This window comes from Indicator indicator, chromosome 13 (assembly GCF_027791375.1).
Source record: "Indicator indicator isolate 239-I01 chromosome 13, UM_Iind_1.1, whole genome shotgun sequence".
NCBI lineage: Eukaryota > Metazoa > Chordata > Aves > Piciformes > Indicatoridae > Indicator > Indicator indicator.
In genome coordinates, this window is record NC_072022.1 from 2,923,670 (window position 1) to 2,933,068 (window position 9,399).

The window sequence follows — 9,399 nt, forward strand, 5'->3', positions numbered from 1 at the left end:
TCCAAAACAGAGCATCCTTCACTTCCTTTGAATCTTAACTCAAGACCTAGTCAGGATGTGTTTTATTTGTTTTTTAAAACAGCTTAAAACAGTTTATGAACACAGCAGTTACAGGGAGGTTTCCACACTCTGAGGCTCAGATTTATTTTCCTTTGCCTCAGAGGTTTATTTTGGAGCACCCACTGCAGAACCCTGCAGATAACTCCAACAAGATAGCCCCTGGATTTGCCTCTTTCTCTAGAAAATTAATCTCTTAAGTGGCTTCATGGATAATGGGGGTTAGGAAACAGTGCAGTCACCACAACTGTTAAAGCTTGTACTTCCTGACTTTAATTATGTACAAGAATTATTGGCCTAATGAGGAGGAAGAAAAGGATTAGTTTCATTTTTATTATTTACCCAAAAATATAGGCAGGCCACTATTAAAGCAATCTGAGTGTCCTTAGTTTTATGTCTTTGATACATCCAATGGCTATTCTGTAAATTATGGAATATCAAAATGCTTTCTTGTTCTAATTGAAGTTACTTTTGGTGCAGTGCCTGAAAAGCCATTCATCATAAAAATATTCAATACACTGAAATATTTGAAATAAATATTTGTTTAAAAATATTAAATATTTTCAGCGTGACCAGAAGATCTGTTCTGTCCTAGTGAGCCCATATCTGGCTCCCATTTCAAGAGAGACATAGAACTACTTGGAGAGTCCAGCAAAGAGTCCATCCCCTACAAAGATGCTGAGGGAACTGGAGCATCTCTGATGAGGAAAGTCTGAGAGACCAGGGGCTGTTTAGCCTGGAGAAGAGAACACTCAGAGGGCGTCAGATCAATGCTTATCAACATATAAAGGGCAGGGGGAGAGAGGATGGGGCCAGATTCTTCAGTGATGCCCAGCAGCAGGACAAGGGAAAATGGTCACACACTGGGACACAGGAAGTTCCATTTGAACAGGAGAAGAAATTTATTTTCTGTGAGGGTGCCAGAGCCCTGGAACAGGCTGCCCAGGGAGGTTGTGTAGTCTGTTTCTCTGAAGAGATTCCAAACTCTCCTGCACCTCGTAATCCTGGGCAGCCTGCTCTGGGTCACCCTTCTTTAGCATGGGCATTGGATTAGATGATCTCCAGAGGTCTCTTGCAACACATGCTGGGTTTCTGTGAAACCTTAATAATATTCCTATTAATGTGATTTCAATTGTTTTTAAAGACATTTCACCTAAAATAAACAGACACACTGTAAAAGGGGCCTGAAAATGTCATAAACTAAAACGTCCACAATTCCACCAAATCTGCTCCAGTTTGGCTCCAAGAAAAGGGGTTTTTTTAGGAAGCCTTGCCAAAATAATCACAATTTCCTTACTTGGTGTCATTTCAACTGATTGCAAAAGCCCAGCTTGGTTTTAACAGATGTCACTGATACTTGGGATTTAATTCTGTCCTCAGCTCCAGCAAGTAACTCACCTCACAGCACAGTACCTGACATCCAAATTTATTCCTTCAGATTTTATTACAGCTGTTGGATCTGTTACATTTTCTAACCGCCCATTAACAGAGCAACCCACACTACTGCCAACCCACCAGCTCCTGTTATCCTAACCCAGCACCACAAGTGGTTTCCCTGTGATCAGGACTCACCAAGTCTGCACCTTTTCAAGTTTACACCATTTAAACGCTCCATTTAATGCAGCCCAGAAAAACAGAGCCAGCACCGCCGATATTTGTCTCAGTTCCTCGGTGAACCCACCCTGACTTGCAGCAGATGCTGTAATAATTATGACAACGTGTGGAATGCTTGATCCCATCTGCCTCAGAGAGGTCAATTATTTAGGGAACTGTTTATAGGACAGGAATGGTGTGGACAAACAGGCACATGAACACGCAGACGTGGAGGGTTCAGAAACTACACATCACCTTGAAATTAATCGACTGAAAAATTGTTGTCTCCTATTCATCCACAATTTGTTTTCCCTTTCTTAGTAGGAATTTATTAGTGTACAAATAGTCAGGTGTTGGCACACGTGGTTTATCTGGGATATATTTTTGTCATTAATATCTTTTCTGAATGGATTTAAGTGCCTCTCAGACACACATCTCCTTTCATATGTATAGCTGGTTTATATTTTTCTCAATTACACACACAACATTCATAAGTTAAACCCATTCTGGGCCCCAAAAGGGCTCTGATTTGGGGGCAAATGTTCTGTTCTATTTTTACTTTATCTTTTCATTCGCCATTTTTCTATGTCCACCTACTCCTGCTCGTCCATCTCCCCAGAAGCTTTTTACTGTCAGTCAAGTGACAGCCTCGGTAGGAAGCTCTGTGTGTTCATGAGCCTCCTGAGGCCCAGCGCTACATTTAGACAGGGAAAAGAAAAAAGAAGGAAAAAAAATAAAAAGGAGAAAGAAGAAAGCAGGGGGAGGTAAGAAACCCAAGCTCATCCTTTAGTATGCAATTCACTGCCTGCAGGAAAAAATTTCACTGGGCTCCTCTGAAAAATACCTTTTCCCATAAAAATGCAATCCCAATTTACTCCACTCCCACACAACTTCCACACTATGCGGCTATTTGCAAAGGAGTGTAAAATAACCCCAGGAAGTTTCACACAGAGTCTCATTGTCAAAGGGATAACGCCCCAAAAGTGCACCTTCAGCAGGCTTGGCACTGGGAGCAACAGTCGGCTGCTGCCCAGGGCGATGCTCAGATGTGCCCAGCCTCTCCTTCCCTGGAATTACTGATTCTTAACGGACCTGTGGGTATGAAACATTTACCGATAAACTACTCAACAAATTGATGGTCAGCTCTCTGAGAATAACAGCTTTATATTTGCTGTGATGAAGGTTTCATTCCTCAGGTCGTGTTTAGCCGCAGCTGCAGCCTGTAGCACAGAAGCCGTAGCAGGAGCACAGCCACGTGAAGGTAATATGCATCTCTACCAACACCAAGCTGGCAGAATGATTTTGTTTCAGCTGGGATTAGCAGGAGTTTCACTGCTGACCTCGATACGGAAACGATCGGGTTTAGAGCTCATTTGCAAATCCACTCTGCAAGAAAGGGAGCTTCAGGCACTGCAGATGATTTGCACTCCATTTTCTTACTCGTGATCATCTGCACAGGAGTTTCCTATTTATTACCACCTTGGTGCTGAGCACTCTGTATTTATCTGGACTGGCAATTCGACAATATACAGGCAGATGGATGTGTAGATGTTTTGGCTTTTCTAACCAACAGTTGCAAGGGAAATGTAGCAGGATTTTAATGACAATTGAAGTTATCACTCCTACTGCATTGCTTCTGACCACATAACCCCCCCAAAAAGGTCTAAATTTATAATACATCGTTAGCAGCTCTCCAGCTCTCTGGAAGGAAATCTTGTCACCAAAACTGGTGACAAACTGGGAGGGGTTACAATGCAGTTTATGCTTCCTAAAATAACCAAACATTAAAAGGGAAAATCTGTAAAGCAGTACAGACAGAGCAAAGAAAAGAGAAAGAAACACCCTGGGGTGTCAAAGTAGGAATCACCCACCATTTGAGTAGATCAAATGTGATAAAATCAAGTGACCACCTCTGCAGTGCATATGCCAGTTTAGCCCATTCTAGCTCTCCCCCTCAGTAAGACCAAGGGCAAGCAGCAACCTGAGCTTTTTCTCCGTGAAAGTGTGACCAATAAACCAGCACAAATAACTGTGTGAGCTTGCAGGTCGTTTGCAGTGCTAGCACAGACGCTTGGCAACCCGGAGAGAGAGGAATGTGCCTGCCCACGTTTCACTGAAAGGTTATTGGAAGCGGTGGAGGTTAACAGACACCTTAATTATTACAAACTGCTTTCGAATATCGCTGGCTTTGTACCGCCAGTCCTCAGCAGCTGGGCTTCTGACTCATTCAGGATCATCTGGGAGTAGTGTCAGCTTCCAGAAAAGAAAAGTTCCTGGGATGAAGATGTAGGACTGGCAAGCGGCGGTGGTGGGAGGAGAGCGGCCAGGGCCAGCAGCCAGCGGGGAGGCTGCCCAGCCTCCTCCTCCTCTTCAGCCCTCCACGGAGCGGCTGCAAGAGCACGGGCCCCGTTAACAACAAACGAAATGGAAGCAAATGAGCCTCAGCCAAAAATTGCGGGGAAACTGTGGCAACTTCAGAGGAGCCTTGGTTGAATTGGAAAGGTAAGAGAAAGTCTAGGCAGAGACACGTGCAAACTATAAGCAGACAGTTTTAAAAGCACACACCCATTTTTCTGCAGGAAATAAAAACAACCCAAACATTCCGTCAGACAGATTTAGGTTTTTCCTTAGAGAACGGGGTCTCAGTTTAATATTTCTGAACTAGATTCTGGCCCGTCCTGAAACAAAGCTGAATTTTAGCAGCAGCTTACCTACTCAACTTCAATTGATAGGTAGACTTAGGCTCTTCATGTGAAACAGAATAAATCTAAAATCAATATAAGTGAGGGGGAAAAAATCTCAGATCCATTTTCACAGTGAATTTTAGGTTTTCTGACATAATTTACTGCAGGTATTATTGGAAATAAAAAGGATACAAGGTTAGTTTTTTATTGCACCACTAAATGTTCTGTATAAATAAAGGTAATTTTTGTGCAGTCTCTGAACTGTCTATTTTGGTCAAATAATCAAAAGACCAGTGGCAGAGCTCTAATTCTTTTTTATTCAATGTGTTCGGAGACAGTGATCTCTTCAGACATTATTTATGCAACGATGGTACCAATCAAACTACACCACAAGCAGGTTCCCTGCAGAGCATGGAAGATCTCTCGCACTTCTAATAGAGAGTAAATCCTAATTAACTCAGATTAAACTGTCCTGCATGAGATAGTCCACCCAGTATTATGAACAAAATGTTTGCCACCATATAGAAGAAAATATTTTCTTTTCAAAATCAGGGAAAAAAACAACCCTTCCTTTTTCACTGTTGTTGTTTTTCCTTTCTTTTTTTAAATGTGCTTTTTAATATTAGGGTGTAAAATAGGGTATAAAATCGTTGAGTTTTGTTCTAGAAAGTGGAAAACATTTGTTTATTTTTCTGGGCATGACTGATACATTCACAGGATAGGAGAAAGTTTAAGATTGGGATTACACATCTGGGAGAAGGGCTCTGCTCTGAGTTCTGCACAGACATCGTTAAACAGCTACTGCAGCAAAACTTTTGAGGCTGGATATAAGTGATTAACTCAAATACTCACTTAAAACAAGGATGCTAAATAAATATCAAGTCACAGAGATCTGCAGGCATCCAATGCCTGCTGCTCCAGTTGTGCAAAGAATATGGAGCTGTAATAACATTTAAAAGGCAGCGTGGGATATGTGGTCTATAGGCTGGCCAGCCTTTAAGTGATAACAATGAGCTTACCTTAAAAGCTGAAGCATTGCTTGTGTTTCTCTGTCCCGATTTCAGAGCAGCTATAGACACCAAAGAAAGGTCTGGGGTAAGTGAGGATATGCCTCAGTATTCACACTGATTTTATATATATATATAAAACACATCCTGCATTAACTTCATATAAGCAAAAAAATTAACTTCATATAAGCAAAAGAAATGAAAAGCTGCAAAAAATACAATAAAAACCCACCCCTTTATTTATGTTAGAAAAGTGGCAGGCATTATTTTCCTCACTTTTGTGACTGATCTGGGAAGAGCTCAGAGAATAAGGTAGTTTGTTGTGCTGGTCAATGCTGCCACTGGGTCTCCTTGTTCTCTTTTTATGTATAGCCATCACATACTGACGTGTTTCTGTATGGATTCTAGCACAGCTAGATCTTAACCTACTCTCAGGTATCAGAGCACCACTGCCGAACAAGAACAATAGATGTGTGCAGGTCGGTACCCCCATCCTACAAGGGCATGAACCTCTTTGTAATTCTCTCTTTAATTCAGTTCCTCTTGTTTCCACTGATGGCACCAACAAACCATCTTTCTTCACCTGCAATCACTGTTATTCAAGTCTCATTCCCCTCTGAGTTTTCCTCCAGCAGTAATCATCTCATTCCATTAATGGAAGTCAGCCCCAAACCCTGAGTGTGTTTTCTTGCACATAGGTCCATAGTGACAGCAAAGAGCTGGAACACATCTCCATGAATACTACCTTAAGGCAAGGTTTCCATCAGCAATGACTCATTGGTATTGCTTTATTGTGACAATCAATTGTATGACTGATATTTTCAACAATATTTTCATCCCCAACATTTCCTCTTGCAGTATCCCAAGGTAAACTGCAAAAATATTGCATATGGGAAGAAATGTACAACCACTACAGCTTGTGTGGGTACAAAAATGCCACTCTTCTCAGCTATCTTTCCTCTCCCATCACCACTGTTAACCCTTACTCACATTACCACCCTGGCCACAGTTTCAAGCACAGACCAAAAGTAGTCATGTAGAACTTTCTTATCCTACTTGAACAACAGCTCAATTTAGAGGAAGAGCGCAACTATTTGCTTTCACAAGTTGTCATCTCTTGTCCCCCATTTTAAGGGCTTGTGCAGCACCAGGAAAACAGAAAAGAGCCATTTGCAATATTTTGGAAACAAAAGGAAGGAGTTACTGGTCTACTTTTTTCCACTCCCTTCTGCTCAGAGGGAACACACATGGTAAAATGTATGGGTTTTTTCTACACTTGACTATCTGAAGTGTTCATCAAAATACATCTTTGGGAGAGATCAAAGTAAAAGACAATGTAGGTTTATTTGAGTTTCCACCACCATACCAAAATATCCCCAAATACCAGCAAGATATTCAAATAAAGTGCTGGAAAAGTAAAACAGAATCGCAGTGGTGACATCTGTTAGTATAAGAATTGTTCAAACGTCTTCAAAGTTTTCTAAAGAAATGCCAGGATGGCTTCCTACCAAAAGGCAGCTTGGTCTAATATCCTCCTTGGATGACTCAACATGCAAACGACGCTTCTATATTTTGTTGACACTCCAAAACCCACAAGCCTGTCTTGACATGGAACTAAAAAGAATCTAAAAATATCTATGCAAGGAAACCAGTTTAAGCTGACCTTGGTTGAGAGAAATAACATTCTGCAAAGCTAAACATAATCGTCAATGCATGGTTCAGTGAAAAACACACTTCTGCTGGAAGCAACTCTATCGTTTGGTGCAAGAGAGTTTCAGTTTAAAAGGACACCAGTGTGGTCAGGAGGTCTGCAAAGGAACAAGTTCTGTCTGGTTTGGATAAAATGACTTGTTTTACCTATGAATGTGAACACACAGGGAAGCATACAAAACCTGTGCTGCCAGGCATGTCATCAGAAGAAACACCAAGGCCCTGTAGAAATCATCCTCTACACAGAACGAGAAGCCATAAAGCTACTCCAAAGTTCACAGCATTCTAGGATGGTGGGTGCTGGAAAGGATCTCTGGAGATCATTTAGTCCAACCCCTCTGCTAAAGCAGAGTCACCCAGAGCAGGTTGCCCAGGATCACAATGTCCAGGTGGGTTTGGAATCTCCCCAGGGAAACAGTCTCCACAACTTCTCTGGGCAGCCTGATCCAGTGCCCCAATACCCTTACATGGAACTTCCTGGGTTCCAGTTTGTGCCTGTTGCCCTTTATCCTATTACTGGACACTACTGAAAAGAGTCTGTTCCCAGACTTTTGAACCCCACCTTTTAGATATCAAGAAGTTGTTCCCAGCCATGTCATTCTCCATTCTCCTCACACATCTCAGGTGGCCTATGCAACCCACCTACAAAGTGAGCCTCACCAAGAGCATTACACACTGGTTATGGGTATTATTCCATTTGTATTAGTTTAAGAAGCCAGCTCATGCCAGTGGAATTACATCAGTACCAATGTAAGAGTTAGCAGCAGCAGCTCCACACCTCACAGGGAAATACCACAACGGTTTCTCTACACTGGGAATTTCCTAGAGTCCATAAACTGCTGAATAAACTTCACCTGAGGATTGCAACTGTATTTATATCATTGAGAATGTATCCATTAGTACTCCATGTTTCCAAAACTGGAGACATTTACCAATATATCAATGAAATTAAATATAAGACGCCAGCATTTACCTGGATTCCAACACACCAGGTTTGCGAGTGATAATTACTTTTTCCCCCTTTAATTAAAATTCCCTTTAAAGTGTTCTCTAAATAAAACATTGCTTAAAATGCAGCATCTCCTTATGAGTCTATCACTCACATGAAGCTTTCAGAAACACTCATTGCAGCTTAAAAGGCACTATAGGATATTTAGACTGGAGTTATCTCACAACATGTTCCCCGGCTGCTTTGTTATTTGAGCTCTAAATGTTAAACACGTGGAAGCAACATGAAAGGATCCTCGCTGTAAAGCACATTTTCCAAATTCTCTCTATCTGTTATTTAGGCCCCTGTAAAGATCCGTGTATGTCAACCCATCTGCAGCCACATTTATTTTTACATGTTTTTGAGTGCATATCTCTCAGTGTCATAAGGTCTTCATAAATAAATCAACCTACTTAGATCTGCATGCTTTGAATCACAAGCCAGCCACCAACCCAGCAGATGGATACATTTTTAATTAGGTAAGCACTGAATGCCTCTTGGTTTGAAAACTCCCTTCTTTTTCTTAAAAAGATGGAAAGTAACCAAATTAAATCCAAAATTGCAGTGGGACAACGTTGCGGGTTTAATCCGCATGTAGCTGCAAATCAGCTCGGAGCTCAGCCTGTGTGACAGCTTGAACAAATGCAGTATTTTATATCAAGCAAACCTCAAAGTGAAATATTTAAGGGTCTTGCAAGAATAGGTTGTAAACAATATGTATTTTTCAATAACACATGCGGTTACTTATGCAATCTTCTCACTTGAGCAAGGCTTTCTGATCTTAATTCATTTACTGTGTTGCCTTTGCAATCTCTCAAGCAAAATATTTTTAAGCAGCAACTTTTAATTTACATAATCAGACATACTTTTCTGAATAACATGGAAGAAATTCAGAATTAATGACATCTTGTACTGCTTAAATAATCCATGAAAAGAAACTTCAGCAGTTCCAGTTAACTTCTTCCCGCAAAAAGGTTTTCAGTTTTGGACTTGGAACAAAATTTGGCATGATGAATAAGCATCTTATCCACACAGAGCTTTCCACACTCCTCAGAACTTCCCCTGCTCTGGGACGTCCAGGCAAATACTCCAGAGCACACTATCCCCCATGACTGAAGTCTGGCCATGCTGGAGAGCCCCAGAGAAGACTTCCAGGTATGAGGCATTCCAGGGCACTGTGATGCCCACAGGGAACAGGACAACCTGAGGCCACCTTGGCATGTTTTCCTTGTTGGTTTCCATTCACCAAAACAAAGTCTTTTCACATAATTTCATCATAGTAGGGTTGGAAGGGACCTTTGGAGATCATCTAGTCCAACTACTTGCTAAAGCAGGGTCACCCAGAGCAGGGTGCCCAGGG